Raw genomic sequence first — 11,674 nt, forward strand, 5'->3', positions numbered from 1 at the left:
TTTTCTTTTTCCATTTTTTATTGTTCTGTAATTTCCCCCATGTTTTCTCTACATTTTGAACTTATTTTATGAGTTCGATTTACTTGCAGCTTATGCGCAATAAATAAAACTTTTTGTTTCTCTTAATTTTCATCGTGTTTTTTTATGTATTTATTTATTATGATATATATATATATATATATATATATATATATATATATATATATATATATATATATATATATATATATATATATATATATATATATATATATATATATATATATATATATATATATAAATGCTTTTAAAATGCCATATAACATTTACTAAGTTTTACAATTTTATCGAAAATAATTATCGTTAATTCTATAAAATTTTGTGATTATGCATCAGAATAGCTATCTTTTTTCGGGTCCTCATTTGCTTGATCATTTTTTTTCTTCTTTCCCTTACCTAAGAAACTCGACGTGAGGTGCTAAAGCAACTAACCCTACAACTCTTCATAAATTTATTACACAGCTTACACAACTAATTTATTACACAATTTAATTTATTACACAACTCTTCATAAATTTATTACACAGTTAAAACAGCTTTAAAAAAATAAATAATGCCAGAAAAAAAAGTTCAACGTCAAGATTCTAAAATCCTGGAGAATCAAAAATAATTTATTAATTGATTTAAATTTCCTTTTTTAAAGGAGATTAAAAAAACAAAAACAATTTGTTTTCGTTGCCCAGAAAGCAACTCGAAAAATTCTTTTGGTTGCTTAGCAACGAGAAGCACTATGTTTTCCCGTCTTGTCAATCATTTAGTTTCTTTATGGTTGTTATAAGTTATTTCTCCTTCTATGGCGAGGTAATCTGGCATATTTTTAAATCTTCGCCAGATATATAAATCCTTATTGCGACCCAATTTACAACCCATTTTTTTCGAAATTTTGTCTACCCCCCCTATTTTAAGGGTCAGGATTCCAAATATGTAAAAAAAAATATATGTTTATTCAGAGAAAGTACGTTTTTGTGTCTGATTTCGTAACTTAATTAATAGTTAGCACTAATTAATTAGCATATTTGAGGTCACCCCCAGGAACCATTAAGATTGACACTTAGTTCGTGAAAATCCGATCATTAGAACGAAAGTTATTCAGGGTGATATCTTTTTTTTTTTTGCGGACTGTACGTTTTGGAAATGTTATTTCATTTGGAATCTTATTTATCAGAGTTCATATGGCGATATGATTGTTTTGAATCTATGCTAAACTCTATATCGGCTCATTTTCCACCGAAATCCGATTGACTATTTTGATTTTAAATAAAGTGTTTTATTTTAAGGAATTGTCGCAAAAATTTTAAGTGTAGATTGGCGGCACTTAAAAACCGCCAAATCTGTAGCGGCGGTGGCGTTAATACGTAAGTACCGAATTTTTATTCCATACTTTTCTGAATCATATTACTTCAAACATTGGAATATACAAGAAGTATACATAAACACATAATGTTATACCATTTAATTTTTAAAAAAAAGTATTTTGAGAACAATTTTTATCAAGAAATTATAAACTAAAAAACGGAAAATAAAGAATTCTTAGGATAAAAAAACGATTTTAAGAATTCTTTACATTGAAATAAAAACTTTCATATTGTTTCTTTTTTTATTATTCTTATAGTTCTTATTCAGACGTAAAAAACCATTCTGTAGAGAACCATCATCAAATGAAAAAAAATATTTACAAGCAAATTTTTTATTGTAAAAATCATTGCACTTACCTGATTTATAATTCCCGGAGAATACCAAAATGATAAGTTCCTTGTTTGAAAACTTTATTCTCAAATAATAGATACATAGTTTATCCCTTCATTACTTTTAGATAACATACTACACAGCAAAATTTTATAATTGATATGAATTTGAATATGTAGCTAAAAACAGAATAGCTGAATTCTAGTTGAACTTATTCTTTCAAAATTAAAAAAAACTTACCAAGAAAACGATTTAAATTAATTAAGAATCAGCAGAAATGGCACTATTTCAAGTAACTTGGATAATTTTTTATTGTTGTTTTCCGAATTATATGGATACAGAAATATATACTATTCTATAACTATTACAATTCTGTATGTTCTGAATTCATATTTATTCACTGGAATGACGAAAGCAATGTTGACTTCACTTTAATTCGTAATGAATTGAAGACAGAAGAAATGCATTTTACCTTAATACACACATCTGTAACAGTATCCGAAATCGGAAGTCATCAGTTGCAAGTTTGTTGATAATAGAAATTAAAAATTATTGAGGAATTTTTCTTCAAATGTTTGGCGTGTTCTGTTCCTGAAAGATTTACTAATATTCTGGAGATTTTTTTCAAGTTCTTCCGCCTTTTCCTTAGGGAAATTTTGTTTCTTATTTGCTGCTAAAAAATGGCGTCTTATTCAGTCAATGATTTTGATGGAACTAAATGAAAACGTGATAAATTAATGTCCGATATTTACAGGCTCCCGCTAGACGGCGTACTCGAGCGTTGCGATCGCGAATTCTTAACCAAATGAAAGGATTAGCTGGATTTGAAAAATAAACGTACTTGAAAAAAGATTAAACTTAAGAACATAGAATATGCAACACAATAAGAAGGAAAAAAATAGTGATCGCCTTGCCGCGATTACAGGTTACCCATTGGCAAAATTGGTTGTTACCTAATTTTTTGGGGAAAAGAAACTTTATTGTGTTTTCATCTTGGACATCTTTAACTGTTAATCCTGAACACTTCTCGGTACAAGCACAATTTCGCAGACATTTAAATGCAGTTCAGACACATTCTGTGTAAATTCTTTTAATGACTGAATAGACATTGAACAACCAATCGAGATCAATATTAACACTTTCGGAGTGGTACAATGGTGTTTGATGGAGATTGTAAGCTGCATCATTCACCCATTTCGGATTCACAAGTTTACATATGAAATATAATTTGAAAGCTAAGCTTTTTTTTTTGCAATTTTACATGAATAGCCAAAATTCGCTTCACCAGGCAGCTCTTTCTACGATGTAATGGTTTTGAATGCAAAATAATACTGGATTTCATTGTTCTTTAAATAAATTTCCACAGTAAATTTATCTCAGTGTTTACTCGTTTGAATGTTTTTGCTTTGTCTGTTGTATATTTCTAGTCCTCTGCGTGATAAAAATTTTCTAAAAGCAAATAGGAATGTTTTCGTTGTTAGATCTTCAGTGAGCTCTAGATGGACGGCTCTGGTGATGGCGCAGATAAGAAGCAAAATGTAAACCTTTTTCTTTCCATCCATACTCTTGACATAAAGGGGACCAGCATAGTCGATGCCTGTCACTTCGAATGGGTGAGTCTACTTAATAAGGCCCAGATGTGAGTCTGTTTAATTCGTCTCGGTGAAAGGGCTTGGCTCGAAATTTCTTGCAAAGGTTGCAGTTGTCAATAATATTCTTAATTCCTTGTCTTCCTTTTATAATCCAAAAGTTTTCTCGAATGTCTGTTAAAGTGTCTGCAACTCCTCCCTTCCCCAGTTTTTCATGACTTCTGCGAATTACAATATAGTTAAAGTGACTTCTAACAGGTCGTAACATTCGAAATACTTCGTTATGAGTAATTTCAGCATATTAAAGCCTACTTCGAAAATAAATGATATTATTTTCCTCTAACAAAACGGAAAAGTTTTTCCAATTTTGAAGATGATTCTCTTCCATATTTAAGTGCTTCTGATTCTTCTCTGAAATACTCTTCTTGAGTTTTTCTTATCCAATATTCTTCTGATGACTGTAATTCCTCGGTAGTAATAGCTCCATTTTTTTCTATTTTCTCTCCTTTTAAGATTAAAGATAAATCTTCTTATCCACGCAGTGATGCTTAAAATTTTCGTTAAATTTCCAAATGTTTAAATATCAATTATTGCATTTTCACCGTCTCTGAATTTATTGAGAAAAAAAAACAACGGACTTCTCAACTTCTTCATTATCGAAAATCGCAAGTTCTTGATTTTCTTTAGGCCAATGGTCTTCACTTTTTATCAACCACTTTGGTCCTCTACATCACAATTCTTTGTCCAGCAGATTTCTTAAAGATTCGCCACGAGTTAGTAAATCAGAAGGATTTTCTTCATCATCATTGCTCAAACAAATTTCAGTCACACGATTTTGGACAAATGCTTCCAGTTCTTTAGGCTTACCACGAACCCAATGAAGTACAATGGTTGAATCTGTCAAAAAGCGAACGGAATAATCTGCCACATATGAAATGCTATTCTTTGCATACTCAAATAATCGACTTCCAACTACAGCTGCTAGGAGTTCAAATCTTGGAAGAGTTCATTTTCGAATTGCAACTCAGGATTTGAATCAAACTAACGATCTTCGAAGTTGTCCATCATGATCTGTATATCGAATATTGTACAGGACCGCACCGTACGGTCGCTTGCTTGAGTCAACAAAACAATAGAATTGAAAGTTTTCATATTCTTTATCATCTTTCAGGTAAAATCTAAGTATTTCAAAGTCACTTAAATCTATCAGTTTATTACACCATTTGTTCCACTCTTTCGTTATATCTAATGGTAGGGGGTCATCCCAATTGAACTTTCGTTTGTAAATATCATGAAGAAGAATCTTTGGTCTCAGCGTAAAGGCAGTAAGAAAGACAATGGGATCGTATAATTTTGAAGCAATTTTTAAAATTAATCGTTTCGGTACAGGGTTAAATTTGTTACATAATTTAGCAAACTCACACTCTAATTTTAACGTATCATCATTAGAGTTCCAAATGTAACCTTTAACGATTCATTTAAATTTTAGTTTCAATTTTCGGCCTAATCTAGTTTCATCTGAAGAGAATCCGAGTTTGTTTTCCATTTACGCATATTAAATCCACCTTCACTCAAAATTTCCTTTATCTGTTGATAAATTACAAAGCATTGGTTTTCGTTATCTAATCCAAAAATCAAATCATCAACATATAATTTAAAGTTAAAAATTTGAAATGCAAACGGATATTTCTGTTCGTTATGTGATATTTGAGAGTTGCAGCTAATCAAAATGGACTTGGAGTAGCTCCAAATGACACGCGCGTTATTCGAAAAATTTCGTTTTTCTCTCCTTTTCAAAACCGTTCTTGAAACATAAAAAAACCTATCGCATTTCAATCTAACAATATATTTAAGAATGCCCGCTCTATACCGGCAGTTATCACGAATGATTTGCTTCGAAAATCTAATTAAGTAATTTTAAGGAGTCAGGATTTAAACTCAGTCCAGAATGTAAACAATCGTTCAATGACGATTTATTTTGCTAGTGTGATGAGGCATTAAAAACTATTCTCAACTTCATTGCAGTTTTATCATCACAAATAACGGCGTGATGAGGCATGTAATAGGCGATCGCAACGCTCGAATACGCCATCTGGCGAGAAGACCGGTTCCATGCCTTTGTCCCTTCCCTCTCCATCCATTTTCAGCTGTATAGTAATGTGCTACGATACTTTTCTTGATATTTTTCGTATTTAATTGTTAAAAATCATTTTTAAAATTTCCATGAAGCTTTCTTTTAGAAGTATGTTTAATGTAGTTTTCAGTTTTATAAGGTTTCCTAACTTAAAAGATGTTGATATATTTGGAAATCAAGACAGAAATTGACGTACTTCTTCTATGACTCTCCTCACGCTAATGGTAAAAGCATGCGAAGTGTTGCCATAGGTAGAGAGTTCTGCTCTACGCCACCTGTTCGATCGCCAATATATTCGTTTCACTCCTCATATTTATATCAAAGGGTTCAACTATCCCCTCGCAAATCTGATTCTATAATACAGTCCTATAACGACCGTAAAATTCCTCATCTTTCTCGAATCTCTTAACTGATATTTCTAATTCTTTCTACTTAATATATCTGTTCAACTAATATTTCTTTCTTCTTAACTAATACTTCGCGATTCCATAATTATTTTCCAATTCTTCCCCATTTTCATTCCACGGTAATTTTACCACGCATCCAGAAATTTAATATTTTTCTCAAAATCCTATAAAATAACTTCTCCCTCATAATTAGATAAATCACTGTTTTCGTTTTCAATTCCCAAAACATCCAATTTCTAAAAATTCTGCAAAATCAAATCGAAATTTTTTTCACGAGAAGAGTCTACCACTAGTTCCATTATTCCAGCTTCGCTTTCACTTTTTGTTTTGTTTTCTAAATAACAAGAACCGCCCAAAACCCACTCGAAAAGACTCTCCATTACAACGAGAAAAGTATTTCCCGAAATAATATTCCAGTTATTGTCAACGTTAATCAGAAGTCTGATTCGAGGAGAAGCTTCACTTTGATTTCACGGCGATTCATCAGCAAATGAAAAATTGTTTATGCAGATCAATTCTTTTATTTCTCTCTGTGCTGCTAACAGTGTCATTAGCTAAAGCTTCCAATTGTATCTTTTTCGAAGAATCATGAATATTTTTTAAATTTACTAGAACGCGATTATTCCTTTATGGGGTTCTTTCGAACTAAAGGGATATACAGTCAAACCCCGCTATAGTGAACACGGCTTATAGTGAACTCCCGGATATAGTGATCGAAATGCTCGATCCCGTGCCTTGCTATACACGTATAACGTTATTTTTAGTGGATGTAGTGAACCAAAAAAGTGAGGAAGTTGGATATAATGAACTTTTTTCTGTCTTCGACTGATTTCCCCCCCCCCATTTTCTATGTAATAATTTTGAAATTTCTACATTAAAATAAATACGCATACCGATTTTTAAAACCATCTATAGAAACTACTTTTATGTGCTCGAATGGCAGGTTAGACAGGTTTAAAAAGCGAAATAACAGAAATTCAGGAAAAATTATCTGAGAGTCGGGAAGTGTTTCCATATCTGATGTTGAGGATTGCTCATCAGCTAAAGATTACTAATTTTTATTTGTAAGCAAGACGAAGAGTGATGAAAAATAACACATTTTTTGCTACTACATAATATTTTTCACTCATTTATATGAATATTTGGGAACCATTAGTGAAATCGCCTGCGTAACGGATATAGTGAACTCCCGGTTATAGTGAACAGAAATTTCGGTCCCTTGAAGGTTCACTATAGCGGGGTTTGACTGTATTTTTATAGTTTTCGTTCCAATTACTTTTAATTTCAATTGATTAACGAAATCCGATTCAATAAATGATTTTTGGCTACCTAAATCAAAGACGGATTTCGGTTTGTTTATTCTGATTTTCTACTAATACTGTCGCAGTTTGAAGTAAAATTACTCTGAAGTTATATTTCCCTCAATCGAAGATTTAACCCGTAATTTTTATTTCTCCAGATAGCAAAATAAGATTTTTACTCAGCAAAAACCTTTTAATGTAAACGTAAGGTTTTTTATGCGGTTTACGTGTAAACTTTCTAACCTTTAAACGAGATCTGAGACAATTTGTTCTAATTCTACACACATTACCCTAATCCAAAACCTTAAAAAACAACCTTCATTATAAAAACCTAAAAATCGAGGTTGTCTTAAAAAACCCTGAATAAAGCTAGTCTTAAGGTGAAAATAATCTAGGGTTTAAAAGGTTTCTTTTTGCATGTTCAGCTGCCTAAGTGATTATACTTTTTTAAAAAAAAAAGGTTTTAAAAATTATTTTCCATCCTTTTAGGATAAAAGGTTTGAAACTTCAATATTTTTGCATCATTGAAAAAAGGTTTTTAGGGATAACATTTTCGTGACAATGAAAATAAAATTTCAACACAAGGTTGTCGTAAGGTTACATGCTTTCTGGGACATTTCTGGTTTTGATTCTAAAGCTTTATCGCATATATTTTGATTACGTTTTTTATAACAAATAGTACAAGCAGATTTCTTACCCCATCGCCAGACGAATTGAAATTTTTCTTAACAATTAAAACACCTTCCTTGACATTACAAACATTGTTTCTCATCCGCAAAACTTAATTTACATTCGTTATTTTTATAATCATTAGTACTGAATAACACATTTATTTTCATTACTTAGTAATGAAAATTATTAGTAACTAATAACATTCAAAGCAGCAGTCCTCGGAAGTATTTCATTTCTGAGAATTTATTTTTTTCATGACTAGAAAATTTCTCTTTAATTTCAATTTTCAAATAATCTAACAGTTTTGTTACATTTCCATGATTCTATTTCATTTTTAAATTCACGATTATAATTCAAAATTAAGCTAACAAACTTTTGAATTATTCAGTTATAATTGGGAAAAGTACATTACCGTAACTTTCACTCTCTAAGCCTAGTGATTCTAAACTAAATATTTGAATTTCACATGTATCACACAATCCGCGGACCGCTGCTATTCAATTTCGGCTGTTATTTGTTTACAGTCTTCAATTTTATCAACAATTAATTCATCGAGCTGCATTATTTGTTTTTCTTTTTCATTTTAACTGCATAAGGGCTACTTCAAAATCGGAATTTTCTAAGGTTTCGTCAACTTAAGTAATTAGTTTTGTGGTATTCGTTCTTAAACCACCTCTTTGGTTTCTTAATTTTGTTTCTTCGGCCGTCATTTTATTTTTCGATTATCAAATATAATTAATAAAGCGACAATAATCCAGTGGTTTCGTCGCTATTTAGAAATGTAGGTATAAAAATTCTATATTACCTGGTTCTTTTCTATAAAGGATTTCGGAGATTGTTGCTATTTAATAGTACTAATCTAGATAAGTCATTTTAGGACAATGTTTACACATAAACTAACGGAAAATAACAATCGGGGGAAAATCCTAACATCGATTCGATAATAGTTGAAACTTTCTTATTATCTGAAGCGAAGTAAACATATTAAAGTTCTGAGCGCCCTCTCTTGGGCAAAATAATAAAAGTCAATGTGCTTCACAGTATATTGTGTCAACGAATTTGCAAGTATTTTTGTGAAAAAAGTTGTAACTGATTATTAAGAGGCAAGCCAGAAAAGGAATAACGTTTCATACTTCCAGCGGATCAAAATACTCTCTTAAACTCCGGGAAGTCCAGTTTTCACATAAATTCTTCCAGCGTTTAAAATTTGTTTTTTTTTTTTTAGTTTAAAATACACCTTCAAATTTTTATTTCTGTTTAACCCATTTTGTTCTAATTTTGTAAATGGGCATAAAAAAAAATTATGCAGTTTTTGTTTTATGAAAAACGTTTCCTAATCTCGGGGGGGGGGATTGAACAAACTTATGTTTTACCATTAAAGCTAGAGCTGCGTGAAATATCGAAAATATGAAATATCGAAGCATTTTTAATGTCAGGATAAGGATATTTTTAAAAGTATTTCCACGATACACCATGAATAGCATAATAAATAGTATGTGATAATACCGCGACCATTATCTACAACGATAATTATCATACACAATAACGCTATGATTATTTCTTTTTATTTAAAAAAAAGATATTATCGTAAAAATACTAGTTTAATTGTTAGTATTTAAAAAAAATTACTTCGGGAAATTTAGAAAATATCACGATAATTTGTCGAATATCGATTGTTTATGCAGATATCACAATATATGGTCATGAAAATCTATACTTAATGATATACATCTATATATTGTGATACATAATTCAATTCGTGTTATATTGACATTTATACAACAAATAAATATCGCGATATATCGTCAGAAAAAAATTTACATTTAACGATATATCTGCATATTGCAATATTACCGAATTATTAAAGTAACATATACATTGGAATACACCACCATAAAAAATCAATTTTTATTCCGAATCTATAAAGAGAGATGATTGAAATAAATTAATATTCAATTTTAAACTGGCTATTTTTTTATGACGATATAGTTGAATTCCATGCCAACTGAAACCAGTAGTAGAATTCCAAGTGTAACAGAGGGAAAATCAGACAGGTATTTTATCATGTATTAAATATATGTGAAAACAAAAAATTATGCAATAATATGCTACTTTAAGGTGCAATGTTTAATTAAATGGCACGATATTTCCCTGTAACTATTTGTCAAATTTGCAAAATATCCCCTCTGTTACATTGCATTTTTTGAAGTTAATAAAAGTGTGTAAGAAATTTAAAGTCTTATAATTTATTTCACCTTGAAATGTGATAATTAAAAAAAAATTAAAAATAATGTTTAGGATGTTCCAAATCACAGAATATAGCGAAAATAACAGTGCATGTCAAAATTGTAGGATTTTCTTTGTCCCCTCTGTTACGGTCACTTTTAATTACCTGGCAATTAAATTACGAGGCTCTTTTATTATTTTATGCAATTAAATTAAACATTGCACTTTAAAGTAGCATATTATTGCTTAATTTTTTGTATTCACATATATTTAATAAATTTTTTAGGATAAAATACCTGTGTGATTTCTCCTCCGTTACATTTGGAATTCTACTAGTACAGTACAGAACCCGTTATCCGGAAATCAGAAAAACCAAAAAACCGGAACGAAATTCGCTAAATTTTTCCGCCATTTAAAAAAAAAATTTTTTTTTTCCTCATAAGATTTTAGGATTTTTCTTTCTTTTTTGAAAGATGTTTACCTAACCATCATTTTGGAAATAATCATTAGTGTATTACTTCATCGCTTTTTCTTCTTTTTAAGATTATTTCCAATTATTATTATTTTTTTTAAAGTTGGGTTTAACAATAAAAAAACGGCTTTTTGTAGCGATTCAGAAAATCGGAAAAATCAGTTATCCGGAATAGCGATGTTTCCGATCGTTCCAGATAATCGGTTCCCTACTGTATGTCGCTCAGCATCATACAAAGTTTTTGAATTAAAAAGGAAGGAAAAAGAAATAATTGAGACACAAACAGTTTTAGTAAATCTGGCCAATTTTAATTTTAAAAATATAGACATCATAAGGATCCATTCATTTTTCTGTACAATAAGCATTGCCGTGAGGATCTCAGATCCACTGATTCCCTTTTTATTCTCTGTATTTCCAGTCAAGTGTGAAAGTAAGTTGCTGTTGCAGTGCTTAAAAACTATTTCTGTACAGTCTGTGGTGGTTTACAACAACCTTCTTTTTATTTTTCAGTGTAAAAATGATATTCTCTTTTCGGAACCATTACAAAACAACGCTCAGGAAAAAAAATAGGTTTTTAAAAAAGTGCTCAACACGGTCGCACTTCCAGTACAAAACAAAGTTTGGACATTTTTTTTTTACTTTCAGCCCTATTCCATCGTAGTACATAGTACACAAACTGTACAGTTAGCGACTTCCCTCCTCAAAGTACAAATCAACAGGAAGGTAATTTTTTTTAGGAAAAAAAAAACAAGTATAAATAACAAAATAGTGATTTCTTTTTAAATAAATATATTTTCCCACGTTTTTTAGGATCGATTTCCTTTTTTTTTTTTTTAAGGACACTTTCTTTCTCAATATTTACACGCCACTTTTGAAAGGGACTGGAGTACCTTTCATTTATCATCACAAAAGAAAAAAACTTCCAATGCTTAAAAAAAAATAATTATAATGTCAGTCATTAGTTCCTACTAATTTGTGAGGCAAGATTTTAAAATTAATAGGAAATAATGAAAAAAGAAATAGAGGAATGGGAAGTCTCCATAATATTTAGCATTAGTAATACATGTACAGAAAGAAATGCTATAATACAAATAAACAGCAACCAACACCATATAACAGTCTTTGTAAGGCGGTTCATTCACCCTAGC

This window comes from Parasteatoda tepidariorum, chromosome 8, assembly GCF_982258835.1.
Source record: "Parasteatoda tepidariorum strain Cologne lab strain chromosome 8, Ptep-v5.0, whole genome shotgun sequence".
In the NCBI taxonomy this organism is placed as follows: Eukaryota; Metazoa; Arthropoda; class Arachnida; order Araneae; family Theridiidae; genus Parasteatoda; species Parasteatoda tepidariorum.